This window comes from Lissotriton helveticus, chromosome 8 (genome assembly GCF_964261635.1).
Source record: "Lissotriton helveticus chromosome 8, aLisHel1.1, whole genome shotgun sequence".
Taxonomy (NCBI): domain Eukaryota; kingdom Metazoa; phylum Chordata; class Amphibia; order Caudata; family Salamandridae; genus Lissotriton; species Lissotriton helveticus.
Genome location: NC_136069.1, coordinates 1296907801 through 1296925370, shown reverse-complemented (window position 1 = coordinate 1296925370; position 17570 = coordinate 1296907801).

Sequence of the window (17570 nt, the reverse complement as noted above, 5' to 3'; positions counted from 1 at the left end):
TACAATTGCCAGCATGAAGCCAAAGGTCCATGAAAGTCATCATCTGTATCCTTTGCTGCCTTCCAGAAGGTAGCTTGAAGTTGAAGGAACCGGTGGATGTTAAGTACAAAAGTCTGGGACACCGTTGTTGCAGAAATCTGCAGGTGGAGCTCCAAGTAAAACAAAATGGCAGTAGTGGGAAACAGACTAAAAGAAACAAGGGGTTGCATGACTGCCCAGAAGGTCAATGCTAGGATGGCACAGTGGTGAAACGAGCTGTAATGTAGTGGTAGCTGTTTATGTGTGGGGCACCAGGACCCTGAAGGCAGGACAGGAAAGGAAAGTTAGGAACCGGAAAGGGAGGGATTAGTTAGAAAGGGTTACAGAGAGTAGGGAAGCAGGGGCGTGGAGACGTAGTCTCCTAAAGAACCAAAAAAATAAAATGCGTGACTACTTATCTCTGTGTGTCCGAGTCTTCTGTGGACAGAAAGAACACAACACGAGCAGGTAGGGTACATTATGTCAATGTTTTCACATCCTCGTAAGAGGATTTTTTTTCAGGTAAAAAAAATACGGGCATGTTATAATATTCCTTTGTTTTTCCTCCATGAAAGGATTCCCCTTCAGTCCAATCTGGATTTGCTTACAATACTGCCTTTTTTGGTATGATGCTCCACAACAACTAGTAAAGGTAACCAGAAGTCATTACGAATTTATACATACATTAATGCAATGTCATACAGTGAACATACGAAAGTGTGACTCACTTGTCACTCCAACTGCCTTAACTTCACACAAAGAGCAGCCTTTTCATTACAATGCTGGAAGTTTTACAGATTTGTATTTTATCACACATTAAGGGCCCAATGCATTCAGCCCGGATGTATGACGTTACAACGTATGCTTTTACATCGCATTCCTTTACAACGCGGTTTTTACATCGCATACCATTACAACGCATAGCGCTTTGGGTGTTGGATAGTGAATAGTTTAATTTACTATTCCAACTCCAGTCCCCGTGGACACTAGGGAAGGTTATTGGATAGTAAATTAACCTATTCCCTATCCTAGAGCGCCCCCCAGAGCAATGCGTTGTAATGGTTTGCGTTGTAATGACCGCGTTGTAATGGTAGTGCGTTGTAAAAGTTTCGTTGTAAGTGATGTTTCCCATTCAGCCCAGGTTGCAAACTATATAGTATTTTTTAAACAGCCAGTGGATTAGAGGTGGGCAGGCAAACAAATTACCAAGGCGAGCCGAGCCAGAGCCGAGCCAAAGGTCTGGCTTGGCTGTAATACCAGCCCTGAAAATATTCGTCATGTATATCGGACAAGAAACAGCAATATACTATGATAAAGTCTCTTCAATTGTTTTAAAAAAAAACTATCTCTTTAACATGCAAAAGCATTTCGCCTCAGCACAGCAGTTTACACGAGTGCACCGAGAAGCTTTTAATAATAGTGATAATTTTTAAACATGAAATTAGAAGCATTAATTCACATCCCCCCCTCGGCCCTTAAAATGCCATTAGAGAAGCAAAAGGCGAGTCTGTTTTCATGGGCCTAGATTTTTCAAAAAACTTAAGAAATATTATAGTCTATTAAATCAAGCATACGAGTTTTTTGTACAACGCACACCCTGAGCTCACATATTTGACGTTCTATGATTAAGAAGAAAAAAGGAGTCTCGAAGAAACCAAATATTCACACTGAATCAGACAATTTGGTCATGTGAGGAAGGTAAGATTGATCCAGTGGTTCTAGTTTCACATTATGCAAATCAGCAGATGGGAATTCTTTGTCTGGCGCATGGCATTATAGCGTGCATGGCAGGCAGAGGCCACAGGTAGGCTCGGCTCGAGAATCCCAAAGGCTCTCGAGCTGAACCAGAGCCAGTCATCAGATTCGAGCCAGGCTCGACCCTTCAGTGGCTCGCCAGCCTCTACCTGGGATTACGTTTGCTATGAGACTGAAGTACTGTTCAGTCGTACTACGAAATATACATTTGTCGGCAGTCCCAAAACTTCCTGCCTCACTATTAGTTAAGAGGCAGGAGGCATTTTACGACCCTCTGCAAATGCCTGTGAACACAGGGATGAAGGCCAGCGAGGGACAGCAGACCGACGACCCAGTGCTGGAATTTCTTAATAAGACATTTTTTTTAAAGCAACCTGTGTGAAGAGTGCTTCTAAAAACACAAGGAATGACAATGGGGACAATGGGGCCAATGAGCCCCCCTGGACCACAGGCTGACCTTCTCCTCCCGAGGCCCTCGGCTACCGGTCACAAAGTGGAAGCTGTCCCAACAGGAAATTTCTTACTTTGTCATTTGATAACTACCCCATGCCAGGTGGTCTTCAACTTTCAGTGGTTTGCAACTGAAATTATCACCACAAACCATTAACACACAGATTTGTGACTCATTAATTGGAAGGAAATGTCCTCACCATACCCATCTTTTTTAGAAATGAATCGCAAAAACTATTTTGTAAGATTTGAAAAGCAGTGGCGTCACTGGGGTTGGTGTCACCCGGTGCGGGTAACTCATGGTGTCACCCCCTCACGACTTACCGCATGGACCACCTCTGTCGAAATGTACGGCGCTAGGTACTGTCTTACTCCCTCTAGCTCCCTCTCTCTGTCTAGCTCCCTCTCTCTGTCTTGCTCTCTCTAGCTCCCTCTCTCTGTCTTACTCCCTCTAGCTCCCTCTGTCTCCCTCTCTCTCTGTCTTACTCCCTCTAGCTCCCTCTCCCTCTGTCCTACTCCCTCTAGCTCCCTCTCTGTCTTGCTCCCTCTAGCTCCCTCTCTCCCTCTCTTACTCCTTCTAGCTCCCTCTCTCTCTCTGTCTTACTCCCTCTCTCTCTCTGTCTTACTCCCTCTAGCTCCCTCTGTCTCTGTCTTACTCCCTCTAGCTCCCTCTCTCTGTCTTACTCCCTCTAGCTCCCTCTCTCTGTCTTACTCCCTCTAGCTCCCGCTCTCTCTCTCTTACTCCCTCTAGCTCCCTCTCTCTCTCTTACTTCCTCTAGCTCCCTCTCTCTCTATCTTAATCCCTCTAGCTCCCTCTCTCTGTCTAGCTCCCTCTCTTCCTGTCTTACTCCCTCTAGCTCCCTCTGTCTCCCTCTCTGTCTTACTCCCTAGCTCCCTCTCTCTGTCTTACTCCCTCTAGCTCCCTCTCTCTCTCTGTCTTGCTCCGTCTAGCTCCCTCTCTCTCTGTCTTACTCCCTTTAGCTCCCTCTCTCTCTGTCTTTGTCCCTCTAGCACCCTCTCTCTGTCTTGCTCCCTCTATCTCCCTGTCTTCCTCTCTGTCTTACTCCCTCTAGCTCCTTCTCTCTCTCTTATTCCCTCTAGCTCCGTCTCTCTCTGTCTTGCTCGCTCTAGCTCCCTCTCTCTATCTTACTCCCTCTAGCTCCCTCTCTCTGTCTAGCTCCTTCTCTCGCTGTCTTACTCCCTCTAGCTCCCTCTGTCTCCCTCTCTGTCTTACTCCCTAGCTCCCTCTCTCTGTCTTACTCCCTCTAGCTCCCTCTCTCTCTTGCTCCGTCTAGCTCCCTCTCTCTCTGTCTTACTCCCTTTAGCTCCCTCTCTCTCTGGCTTTGTCCCTCTAGCACCCTCTCTCTGTCTTTCTCCCTCTAGCTCCCTGTCTCCCTCTCTGTCTTACTCCCTCTAGCTCCCTCTCTCTCTCTTACTCCCTCTAGCTCCCTCTCTCTCTGTCTTGCTCGCTATAGCTCCCTCTCTCTATCTTAGCTCCCTCTCTCTGTCTAGCTCCATCTCTCGCTGTCTCACTCCTTCTCTCGCTGTCTTACTCCCTCTAGCTCCCTCTGTTTCCCTCTCTCTCTGTCTTACTCCCTCTAGCTCCCTCTCTCTGTCTTACTCCCTCTAGCTCCCTCTCTCTGTCTTACTCCCTCTAGCTCCCGCTCTCTCTCTCTTACTCCCTCTAGCTCCCTCTCTCTCTCTTACTTCCTCTAGCTCCCTCTCTCTCTGTCTTACTCCCTCTAGCTCCCTCTCTCTCTTGTTTTACTCCCTCTAGCTCCCTCTCTCTCTCTGTCTTGCTCCCTCTACCTCCCTCTCTCTCTCTGTCTTGCTCCCTCTAGCTCCCTCTCTCTGTCTTACTCCCTCTAGCTTCCTCTCTCTCTGTCTTACTCCCTCTAGCTCCCTCTCTCTGTCTAGCTCCCTCTAGCTCCCTCTCTCTCTCTCTCTTACTCCCTCTAGCTCCCTCTCCCTGTCTTGCTCCCTCTAGCTCCCTTTCTCTATCTTAATCCCTCTAGCTCCCTCTCTCTGTCTAGCTCCCTCTCTTCCTGTCTTACTCCCTCTAGCTCCCTCTGTCTCCCTCTCTGTCTTACTCCCTCTAGCTCCCTCTCTCTCTGACTTACTCCCTCTAGCTCCCTCTCTCTCTGTCTTACTCCCTCTAGCTCCCTCTCTCTTACTCCCTCTAGCTCCCTCTCCCTGTCTTGCTCCCTCTAGCTCCCTCTCTCTCTATCTTAATCCCTCTAGCTCCCTCTCTCTGTCTAGCTCCCTCTCTTCCTGTCTTACTCCCTCTAGCTCCCTCTGTCTCCCTCTCTGTCTTACTCCCTAGCTCCCTCTCTCTGTCTTATTCCCTCTAGCTCCCTCTCTCTCTGTCTTGCTCCGTCTAGCTCCCTCTCTCTCTGTCTTACTCCCTTTAGCTCCCTCTCTCTCTGTCTTTGTCCCTCTAGCACCCTCTCTCTGCCTTGCTCCCTCTAGCTCCCTGTCTCCCTCTCTGTATTACTCCCTCTAGCTCCCTCTCTCTCTCTTACTCCCTCTAGCTCCCTCTCTCTTTGTCTTGCTCGCTCTAGCTCCCTCTCTCTATCTTAGCTCCCTCTCTCTGTCTAGCTCCTTCTCTCGCTGTCTTACTTCTTCTCTCGCTGTCTTACTCCCTCTAGCTCCCTCTGTTTCCCTCTCTCTATGTCTTACTCTCTCTAGCTCCCTCTCTCTCTGTCTTACTCCCTCTAGCTCCCTCTCTCCATCTTACTCCCTCTAGCTCCCTCTGTCTCCCTCTCTCGCTGTCTTACTCCCTCTGGCCCTGGGACACAAACTGCTGGGCAAGTGTCAGTGAAACCAAACTGCAAGTCAACGATGCCATTGCCTGCCTGCCTGGTATATGCATAACTGGGTTTGGTTTGGCTTCGGTTTCGTTTCGACTTTCGTCACAGAACAACAATGCAAACCCAAACCCTTGACTATTTGACTTCTGTGACCCATCCATTCCGTGTACGTGCAGAATGCAGATGGCGGATGGTGCCCGTAGCTACGGCGGGCCGGGGTGCGGTGGAGGCGCGCTTCTTGCACTAAAGCAGGACGCAGGTAGACTCGTCAGTGTAAATTGGTGTCACCCCCCAGATGGGGTGACACCCGGTGCGGTCCGCACCCCCCGCACCCCTCTAGTCAGTGGCGTCACTGGGGTTGGTGTCACCCGGTGCGGGTAACTCATGGTGTCACCCCCTCACGACTTACCGCATGGACCACCTCTGTCGAAATGTACGGCGCTAGGTACTGTCTTACTCCCTCTAGCTCCCTCTCTCTGTCTAGCTCCCTCTAGCTCCCTCTCTCTGTCTAGCTCTCTCTAGCTCCCTCTCTCTGTCTTACTCCCTCTAGCTCCCTCTGTCTCCCTCTCTCTCTGTCTTACTCCCTCTAGCTCCCTCTCCCTCTGTCTTACTCCCTCTAGCTCCCTCTCTGTATTGCTCCCTCTAGCTCCCTCTCTCCCTCTCTTACTCCTTCTAGCTCCCTCTCTCTCTCTGTCTTACTCCCTCTCTCTCTCTGTCTTACTCCCTCTAGCTCCCTCTGTCTCTGTCTTACTCCCTCTAGCTCCCTCTCTCTCTGTCTTACTCCCTCTAGCTCCCTCTCTCTGTCTTACTCCCTCTAGCTCCCTCTCTCTGTCTTACTCCCTCTAGCTCCCGCTCTCTCTCTCTTACTCCCTCTAGCTCCCTCTCTCTCTCTTACTTCCTCTAGCTCCCTCTCTCTCTATCTTAATCCCTCTAGCTCCCTCTCTCTGTCTAGCTCCCTCTCTTCCTGTCTTACTCCCTCTAGCTCCCTCTGTCTCCCTCTCTGTCTTACTCCCTAGCTCCCTCTCTCTGTCTTACTCCCTCTAGCTCCCTCTCTCTCTCTGTCTTGCTCCGTCTAGCTCCCTCTCTCTCTGTCTTACTCCCTTTAGCTCCCTCTCTCTCTGTCTTTGTCCCTCTAGCACCCTCTCTCTGTCTTGCTCCCTCTATCTCCCTGTCTTCCTCTCTGTCTTACTCCCTCTAGCTCCTTCTCTCTCTCTTACTCCCTCTAGCTCCGTCTCTCTCTGTCTTGCTCGCTCTAGCTCCCTCTCTCTATCTTACTCCCTCTAGCTCCCTCTCTCTGTCTAGCTCCTTCTCTCGCTGTCTTACTCCCTCTAGCTCCCTCTGTCTCCCTCTCTGTCTTACTCCCTAGCTCCCTCTCTCTGTCTTACCCCCTCTAGCTCCCTCTCTCTCTCTGTCTTGCTCCGACTAGCTCCCTCTCTCTCTGTCTTACTCCCTCTAGCTCCCTCTCTCTCTGTCTTTGTCCCTCTAGCACCCTCTCTCTGTCTTGCTCCCTCTAGCTCCCTGTCTCCCTCTCTGTCTTACTCCCTCTAGCTCCCTCTCTCTCTCTTACTCCCTCTAGCTCCCTCTCTCTCTGTCTTGCTCGCTCTAGCTCCCTCTCTCTATCTTAGCTCCCTCTCTCTGTCTAGCTCCTTCTCTCGCTGTCTCACTCCTTCTCTCGCTGTCTTACTCCCTCTAGCTCCCTCTGTTTCCCTCTCTCTCTGTCTTACTCCCTCTAGCTCCCTCTCTCTGTCTTACTCCCTCTAGCTCCCTCTCTCTGTCTTACTCCCTCTAGCTCCCGCTCTCTCTCTCTTACTCCCTCTAGCTCCCTCTCTCTCTCTTACTTCCTCTAGCACCCTCTCTCTCTGTCTTACTCCCTCTAGCTCCCTCTCTCTCTTGTTTTACTCCCTCTAGCTCCCTCTCTCTCTCTGTCTTGCTCCCTCTAGCTCCCTCTCTCTGTCTTACTCCCTCTAGCTTCCTCTCTCTCTGTCTTACTCCCTCTAGCTCCCTCTCTCTGTCTAGCTCCCTCTAGCTCCCTCTCTCTCTCTCTCTTACTCCCTCTAGCTCCCTCTCCCTGTCTTGCTCCCTCTAGCTCCCTTTCTCTATCTTAATCCCTCTAGCTCCCTCTCTCTGTCTAGCTCCCTCTCTTCCTGTCTTACTCCCTCTAGCTCTCTCTGTCTCCCTCTCTGTCTTACTCCCTCTAGCTCCCTCTCTCTCTGACTTACTCCCTCTAGCTCCCTCTCTCTCTATCTTAATCCCTCTAGCTCCCTCTCTCTGTCTAGCTCCCTCTCTTCCTGTCTTACTCCCTCTAGCTCCCTCTGTCTCCCTCTCTGTCTTACTCCCTAGCTCCCTCTCTCTGTCTTATTCCCTCTAGCTCCCTCTCTCTCTGTCTTGCTCCGTCTAGCTCCCTCTCTCTCTGTCTTACTCCCTTTAGCTCCCTCTCTCTCTGTCTTTGTCTTTCTAGCACCCTCTCTCTCTCTTACTCCCTCTAGCTCCCTCTCTCTCTGTCTTGCTCGCTCTAGCTCCCTCTCTCTATCTTAGCTCCCTCTCTCTGTCTAGCTCCTTCTCTCGCTGTCTTACTCCTTCTCTCGCTGTCTTACTCCCTCTAGCTCCCTCTGTTTCCCTCTCTCTATGTCTTACTCTCTCTAGCTCCCTCTCTCTCTGTCTTACTCCCTCTAGCTCCCTCTCTCCATCTTACTCCCTCTAGCTCCCTCTGTCTCCCTCTCTCGCTGTCTTACTCCCTCTGGCCCTGGGACCCAAACTGCTGGGCAAGTGTCAGTGAAACCAAACTGCAAGTCAATTTCGTTTCGACTTTCGTCACAGAACAACAATGCAAACCCAAACCCTTGACTATTTGACTTCTGTGACCCATCCATTCCGTGTACGTGCAGAATGCAGATGGCGGATGGTGCCCGTAGCTACGGCGGGCCGGGGTGCGGTGGTGGCGCGCTTCTTGCACTAAAGCAGGACGCAGGTAGACTCGTCAGTGTAAATTGGTGTCACCCCCCAGATGGGGTGACACCCGGTGCGGTCCGCACCCCCCGCACTCTCTAAGACGTTTCCAACTGACAAAACGGCTCTCATGCACTGCGAACAGTGATTTTGTAGACATGACTGTAACTTTACAAAACACAGGGGGTGATTTACTAACATTTTGCACTGGCTTTGCATCATATAAGTGATGCAAACCAGCACAAAATGTTTTTTATTATTTACTTTGCAGCGCAAAAATTGTTTTGTGCCGTAAATTAACCAAAAGTAGCGCAAAGCGCTGCTTTGCATTACTTAGGGTTCTATTAGGATGGTGGGCGGATCACGCGATTCACCCGTCAAATCAACCCGACGGATGGCCTTTTACCCCCCACCACATTAGCATAGCTGGAGTACCGCAGCAGAAGCGAAAGACCGTCTGCCGGTTTTCTGCCGGTAGGCAATCTGCCCGATTGCCTACCAGACGGAAAAGGCCAGCAATATGGTGGCGGTGCTTTGCAGGCACTGCCATCCATATTAGGAGGATGGCAGTGAATTGCCTTTCCATGGTGGAGACTCCGCCATGGAAAGGCATGCACAGTTTTCTTTGGGGGCCCTTTGTGGGCCCCCAGGAGAAGGAGTTTGGGGGGCAGCACTTGGAGGGTACCCATGGTACCCCCCAACATTGGCATGCACAAGGTGGCAGGCACCGCGCGTTCCTGTCACGTTGTGCATGCCATTGCACAACATGCATATATTACATTGTGGTGGTGCTGCTTACAGCACCGCCCGCCACAATGTAATATATACGGGATGCCACTGCCACCGTGGCATCCTAATTGACGGTGCAGGACCGCCGCACCACTGGCGGCCGGTCCCAGCACCGCTAGGGTGGTGGGTGGACTAGAGTCCGTCCGCCATCCTAATAGACCCCTTAGTGTCAAGGGGGCGTTTCATGGGCATTCCCATGCAACTAGGCAAACTTTTTGAAGCAAAACACTACCTACAAAAACTGTGAGAAAGGTTTTTGCATAAACAAATAAAGTTTTATGAAACCAGTTATTAAAAGGAGAAATGTTTTAATTTCTCCTTTCTTTTCTGACTTTGCCTGTGTGCTGTACTGTACAGCAAACATGCAAAGTAGGAAAAGTTGTAAATGTTGTCGAGGCATAGTATTTTGTACAAAACCTATGGCATAAAAAAGCCAGATCAATGCAGTCTCCTCTGCCTGTTTTCTCTCCCTGATCACAGGGTAGTTGAACACTGACATGGAAAACAGGACTCCTATTGTCAACCATTATAGAGAGAGGCCATTTGTCTGGTAACCTCCTCATATTCATTCAGGCCCCTGTTTACTGTATCAAACACATGAATCCATTTGCATTCACGAGCGCTAAGGAGAATTGTACATTCTCTAGCCATTAGGCCACATCCTCTCCCCAAATGTTGTGAGTCTCGTGACAGAACAACTTTAGGTGTTAATTATTTGCATTGATTTGGGATCTTTAATACAAAAGCAAAATAATCTAAAAATGTGACTGTCTTTTATTAATTGTGTCTCGAGGTTCTTACATTGAAAATTAAGCTTACACAGATTTGATTTCTAATGCATTATAGAGACAGTCACAGGTTATTTTCCGAGCATCAGGTTTTACGATTTCTGTTCTGCATAGCTATTGCAGAATTGCTGGTTTGTATGATTCTCGCTAGGTTTGGTCTCCCTCTTGCCATCTTTTACGTTTATAGTATGGTTCTGAGGGTGGTGTATTTGAATTTCACCATTAACTTGTTAGTTGGCTGCCAGGTAATTGGTCCTTGTTAGGTAGTCAACGGTTTGATACCTTATTTACCGACCCTCACTACAACCAATAAGATCTATCGGAGGCTCAATGCCTCTGTGGGTAATTTTAGAATCAGATTAGGGTAACTAAGTTTAACAACTAGTAAATGGTTAGTTTGGGCCCAGAACAAACTTCTGCTGCAACACAAAAGATCAGGGCCTTCTCCTTATTAACACCAGGGTTGATACCCTGAAGTGCAGATGTATTATTCTTCACATACCTTTAGTCAAATCTACTGGACGTGGACATGTTCCAATGATGTCTGTGGCATTATCCATCCTTGAGCTCTCACTTACCCTGAATGTGATTCACATCTTTAGTTTCATGTTCATAGAGAATACAGGGCTATCCATGAGGCATAAAAGGTCAGAAACTGATCATCGTAGTTTAACTTTGTTTTTCAAATATGTGTTTTATTGGTGTTGTTATCTTTCCACTCACCCACCTTTAAGAAAAAAAGGCTCCCAGGCTCGGAACACTAGGGGCCAGATGTAGGTGGCCAATTACCGGTCGGTAACGGCCGAATTCGGCCGTTACCGACCGGTAATTGGATTTTGAGATGTAGGTGCCTGAAAACAGGCCATTTCGGTAATTTTACCGAATCTGTAAATATACCGGTCGGTAAATTTACCGACCGGTATTTTTACAGAATCGGTAAAATCGAGATGTAGGTGGGACTCTTCTGAGTCCCACAAGCCCTACAAAATCGGTATTTTACCATCAAATACAAGTTGATGGTAAAATACCGATTCAGGTGTGCATGCACACCTGTGCCATATGACAGGCAGACCTGCCCTTAGGGCAGGTATGCCTGCCACATGGCACCTGAACCCGTTTTGGGGGTGCTAGAGGGTGTCAAAGTGACACCCCCTGCACCCTTGTGAAATTCGGTATTTACCGATTCGGTAAATACCGACCGGTAAATGCCCAATCATTCCTATGGCGACCGGTAAATGCCCAATCATTCCTATGGGCTTCAAAGCCCATAGGAATGAATGGGCATTTACCGGTCGGTATTTACCGAATCGGTAAATACCGAATTTTACCGATTCGGTAAATGCACATCTGTATTTACCTACATCTCGGTACTTATATTTTACCACTTCTTAAATACCGAATCGGTATGATTCGGTATTTAAGAGGTGGTAAAATAATTTTACCTACATCTGGCCCTAAGCATTTAGTTTAGAGAACGCACAAGGATTGATGGGCTCTCTAACTCTTTCTCATCAGCAAAGAATTTGCAGGCCCACAGGGAGAGGAAGGAAAACAGGTAATTGGAATTCATGTGCTTTTCGATGGACAGAGGACATCTTCCTACAAGGATTTTGAATTAAAGTGTGTTTTTGAGGAAAATGTTTATGCTGCTGAGTGTAACCAGACTTGCGTGTTAAAGCGTGTTAAATCATGTGTAAGGTGTGTATCTGGATTCCTTCTTGAAATGGTTATCATGCTTCTCACGTGTTTAACATTTTGGTAGCTGAGCTACATTGTAAGTGTACATCATTTCAATGGTGTTGGTTCATATCACTCCCAGTGCTTGGTTGTGCAGTTTACAGTTTGTGACTCCTTGGCATTCCATTTCCATTTTATTGATAGTTTGAGATGTCAGTCTCATCATCAAAGATACATAAATAAAACATTAAAACACTTCAAAAATAATTAAAACATTAACAATTAATTGTAAAATCGCATACAGTACATCACCAGACAGTAAAAGTCACCTTAAGATCAGTTGTACGTAAATCATTTAGGGCATGACTGCTTGTACTGGGCCTAATGCTTTGGCTCTAATTGCCCAGGCTCGATGCAGGAATTTAGAGACAGCCACAGCCACAATCGAGGAGGTATAGCTTTAACATACTAGATGAGCTTGAACTCAAATTTGTAAGCTAAGGGATCGGCATAACGGGTCAGTCCATATGTTTCGGGGATTAAGATAGAGTGGGCAACAAAACAAGTGCTCATCACTTTCTTGGGCAGTTTTGCAGTAGAAACAATGATCAGAACCCTGTTTCTGGTTCCCCCAGTCAGCAGTAAAAGCTGCCAATGGTACCTAAATTGAAGCACGAGGGACCAGGCATTGCCTGAAAGGATAAAATCCAGGAATCCTTCCACCTTGGTTATGAATTGGTGGAGAAGGTAAGCACTTGTAAGGCAACCTAGCGTGGAAGAATGGTCCCTACTGCTAATAACTTTCTTTTGGACCAGTTTTTTTACTTTAAGAGAGTCTATTCGACAAATAGAATGGGGCTGTCTCCAAAATGTCTACAACCCCAGCTCAATCCAGGCATTTTTAAGCTACCCCAGCCATCTGACCTTGCCCACCCCACTGGACCTAATAACTTTCAACACGCTCTCCCTAAGGTGGCACAGTTTGTGGATATTCCAAATGCGAACCCAGACAATAAAGTTCTCAATGCTGTCTATACGGATATTTCGTTAATCCCCAAATTAAGGCAAAGAGGGACCAATGGTATGCCTTACCCTATGCCCTTGAGGCCCATAAGGAAGTTATTTTCTGCTGTGCTCAAGGCGCTCTTATTGCAATGGCCCCACAGTTCGGTCCTATATAGTGCGGACCCCATTGCTTGTGCGTTCTATATTTCAGTCACTGTTTCACAATTAAGGTGCTCTTGGTGATCTGCGACTCCCAAGATCCAGTATCGTCCAGTCTCATACCCAGATAATCGACTCACTGACTTATTCCATCATTTCAGATCCCACCATGATGGAACCTCTCACTTGGCATTCATTTACATCTCAATTACTTGCTTTTAGCAGTCTGTGTGGCGATGTTTTTCTTTCTATAATCAGTACTTAATTTGTAGAAAAGGGAAGTGCCAGGAATCATCTCAGGAGACCACTGCAGCTTGCACCACCCATTGCCCCTGCCAGCATTGCCGATGACAGTACCAACACAACTACTGACCACTACACTCCTACAAGTGTGACAATTCATACAATTCCAGGCTACTCAAAGAAATAAGAATGGTGTGGGTGGCAGATATTATTCCTTTTTAATGTATATTGAACTGCTGTTGTGCTCATCTAAAAATCAACAATCAAAGCCACTATGTGGCAGACTGTCAAAGCAGCTGGTATTGAAGATTAAGTGCTGGTGCCAGGTACCGGAAACCACCGCGCTCAAATTAAGGACTGCTGTGGCTCACTTTGCGTGTTTTGTATTGGTCCTATGCTTGTATCATGATATACAAAGTTCAACCTGCTCTGTGGGGCAATTCTGAGAACAGTAATGTTGGAACATAACAGATATTTATGTCATCATCAGTGATTTGGGACCTTCTGCTTGCACACTCTGGCAGTGATTAATTGGTCTTCCAATAAGCAGTCAGCCATTGTATTGTGTGAAATGGATTGCTGAGCTCAGCCTTTTTCCTAAAACTGAGTTGTCCATATACTCGATGCACTATATCATCAATATTAATTCTGCAAAGTAGAGAATGGAGTTCCGATTTATCTGGCCTAGCCAGGGATAGTATATTGGCTTTTCTCACCAATTGAAAACAGAGATTGTTGATAATGGCATGTGTCGCCTGATTTATGTATACTCTACCTTCCCTAGAAACAATTGTTTCACTTTTTAAAGACCTAATTCACTTACACTTTAAATACTGACCTTCAAAATACGCATCTGTTCTCGTTGCCCAGTACTTTTACAGAAGGTCATTTGTCCGTAGGGGAAGGTTTAAGCAGTTCAATAGGGGTACGCAATGCTCCAATCAGGCAGAACATGTCTGCTCACAGATATGGTCGTCCGATAGTAAAGGTTAAAGAAAGGTCGCCAAGGAAAAAAGGAATCCAGCTGTTTTGTGATGATAAGACTAGGAATAGGGACTAAGCAGTGGGGTATGAGATGAGAATCAATCACAGGAGACCACAAAGAAAAGAGCAAACAGGAGCTACCCAGAGGCAACCAACTGCACAATGTGGAACATTCAGCAGAGACTTTTTTTAAACCATACTTAAGCTCTACAGGTCAATTCACCACAATGCCTGGGGTAGCGGAGGTGACATCACACGCCCTTTGCCTTTCAATTTCACTCATACACATGCATACACACGCAAGCCCATTCACACCTAATTACACACACACATTCTCACATAAACACACGTGAAAGCAGACACACAACATACATTTAAAAGCATTTTTTACTTAACCTCAGCTGCTACAGAAGGTCATGTTCCAGCAAATTGAACTCAATAACTTATTACACTAATAATGAAAATGACATATATAAATATATATATATATATTACACGCACACACACATATATATTTCACTATTAGTGTAATTAATTTTTTTAAAACAGAATATAAAGACAGTAGAGCCCCAAACTAACGTCCATCTTCATTGTGTTCCTGCCACTGATTTTGCCACCTCTGAGGCCAGGGGCCGCAAAGGCAGTGCCAAGGGGCAAGTCAGGGGTCGCAGCTGCGACCCTTGGTGACCCCTAAATTATGTCCATGCTTAAGCCTAGATGTGCAGGAATAGGTAGTCTCAGCAACAGGGCCGGACTGACTACTGGGCGTTTTGGAATGCTGCCGAGCTGGGGGCTGATTTCGTTGATGGAGACCTGCGTGTGCTTCGAAATAAACAAAGCAAAACTAATTTTGTTCAGGACACGCAGGTCCCCTTCAACCGAATGGGCCCCCAGCTCAGCAGCATTCCAAAACGCCCGGTAGTCAGTCTGGCCCTGCTCAATGAAATAAAAAAACCTCTTCAAATAATTGTGAGTTCCAAGTACCGAATTGCAAACCTGATGCATGTAATCTGGGGCCAGATGTACGTAGACTAACGTTTGCGATTACCAAATAGCACATTTTTGTGATTCTCTATTTGGTAATCACAAACATCAATGTACAAAAGTGTGCTTTACACTTTCTGCGATTCCCAGTGGGTCTCTTTTTGCGACAAATTGGGCATCACAAAAATCACAGGGATGGTAGCCTGCTGGAGACAGCAGACTACCATGTCTGGGATTGCTTTCCAATAAAGCAATATAAAAAATGCAGCCCATTTTCCTTAAAGGAAAACGGGATGCGTTTCAAAAAGAACATGAAACGTTTTCCTTTAATTTATTAAGAATAGGCAGTGTTTGACAAACATTCTCAAAGGGGAAGGGGTGCCCAGGGGACCACTTCCTATTTGTGAATGGGTTACCACCTACTTGAAGTAGGTGGTAAAATGAGAATGTTTTATGACTGCATTAAGGTCGCAAAACATTCACACATACCACTGTGATTCAGTATTAGGAAGGCACACCCTAAACATGCCCCTTCCTAATGCTGAATCTCAAACCCAATTTGCGTTTCAGTAATAGGTTACCGAATCGCAAATATGGCTTTTTACTTTAAAGAATGCTTTTATGCTATTGCAAACGGCCCGATTCTGCAAATCGGGCCGCCTGTGACATCAAAAAAGCTTAGCACATCTAGCTCCTGATCACTTCCAGTCTTTTAACCCAAAAAATCAGTTGACTAAAATTGTGAGCCGCAGAATTGCGCCAGCAAAAGCTGATGACCTCACATGTGACACAACACATTACCTCAATGGTAGAATAGAAGAGGCTAGGCAGCGTGGTCAAGTGCCCTAATACCACAAAGAGTAGTTCACTATGGCAAGTCAGGGTAATAAGGTTGATGAAGAATGGCAAAGAAAGAGGAAGAAGATGAAGGATGTGTTTCAAATCAGAGGTCAAAATGGGGAGGATCTGAAGGGCACGATGTGCTAATACCTTGTTAAAAACAACAGTTCCCCTACTTTATTTAAAGGACAAACATTCAGGGACAGTTAATTCTGACAGCTGAGCAATGGTGGAGGAGTGTCGCCTCACTGGCTGGCTCTGAGCCAACAAATGAAAAAAAACAATGTTCTAGCATCTAGCTTTACCTTACTCCATATCTACCAGGCCACGAAAAGTCATGCATGGTGGCATTACGTGGCCTTGTAGATATGGCTAAGCCCTGTGCGCTAACGGAATGTCACAAAAAGTAACCTTCCAGCCAGTGCACAGTGCTTGTAAATAAGCACCCTAAGACCCAAGCCCAGTGTTCAGATTTGGATTGCATTGATCTGCAATTATATTTATATTGTGTGTCATACCTATCAAGAGGAACCAGGTGCTTTTATGGATGGTAGTACACTACTATGTACACTTTAGAGCATGAGCAAGAGCCTAGATGAGTTCATTTGTTTTTATACAAGAGTCACCATTGTTGAACAGGAGTCTACAACAGCCGCGGGCCGTGGAGGGAGTTACGGTGGGGCAGGGAGGCGGGGAGGGGGAGGGGCGGGGTGGAAGGTGCAAAAAACAGGCATATGGATCATTGCAGGTAAGTACACAATTTAATTGCGCACAGCATTGCTTTTTGCCATGCAGTGCGCGCTACGAATTTCGTTTTATTAATTAAATTGTGTACTTACCTTGCAATGATCCATATGCCTGTTTTTAGCACCCTCCATCCCGCGCCCCTCCCCCTCCCCGCCTCCCTGCCCCACCGTAACTCCCTCCACGGCCCGCGGCTGGTCTACAACTCTCCATAACACAGGAGGGTTTCGGGGTGATTGGACAAGAATAACACAGAGAATTACACAGCACAGATTAACATATAAATAATTATGAATTTGTACAACCACCTCACTGCAATGATGGTTAAACACCACATCTTGCAGATGTTTAGGTAATGATGCTATGAGGTGATGCCTTACATAAACAAAAGAGTGGCTGGTGACTTGATAAAGGTTCACTTCTCCCCGTCTCATATACCTCTTCATCACATATGAAGCAGCTAGTTGAGAGCAACCTTGCTTTAGATGCAGTACCTGAAACAGTGGACCATCTCGTATTGAAAACATACACAGGTAGCTCATTTGCCATTCACCTGGCTATATAAACCTCTTTGTCAACGTAACACATGATCTAGTCAAGCAAAGGCAACTGCTTGTAGTACACAAGGGATTACGCAACAGAAATGTGGAAACAAAAGCCTGCACAAAAATTATTCTGCAACGCAATAGAAGTTAGTACATGTATAGAAGTCTCCACTGGGTAGATATACTTAGGATCACGTTTCCAAAGTATAAGCATTTTTTGGTTTGCCAATAACTTTGGCAAAGTTTGACAAATTTTCACAAAACATTTCCCCCAGATAGTTTATCCACCTTAGCTCCTTCCTGGATAGTTTCCTGGAGATCAATCAAGCAGGGGCTGAGCAAAAGAGGAGGTCCCAAAACACGTGTTCCCCATTAATTTTTAATATGAAAATTAAACACAGCTACAGCCTAAATGGCTGAACGTAATTACACCAAATTTGACAGAAAGCATGATCTTGGTCTATAAAAGGTTTGGTGTGATTCCATTCAGTAGTTTTAGAGAAATTAAGGTAAAGAAAAACAGATATTTAATGCTGAGGAGGATCCGTGGAGCAAACAGATCTGGAAATAGGATCCAAATCAACAAAGATGTGATGGCAGCTATTTCCCCTGTCCAGAAAAGCGAAGAAGTTTAAAAATCATATAAGAGGGCAGGGTAGGAATACCATGCCCCCAAGGCCTGGAGGGAGGTCCTAGAGCGACCCCCTTGCAAGGTGACAAAACATTGTATTAAATTAATTTTTCCGCAAATTCAAGGAAGCTCTGTGGATGCGCTTTAAAAAAACTGATTGCGTCTTGGGGCAGAGGAAAATCTTTTGAATGGGGAGGGTGTG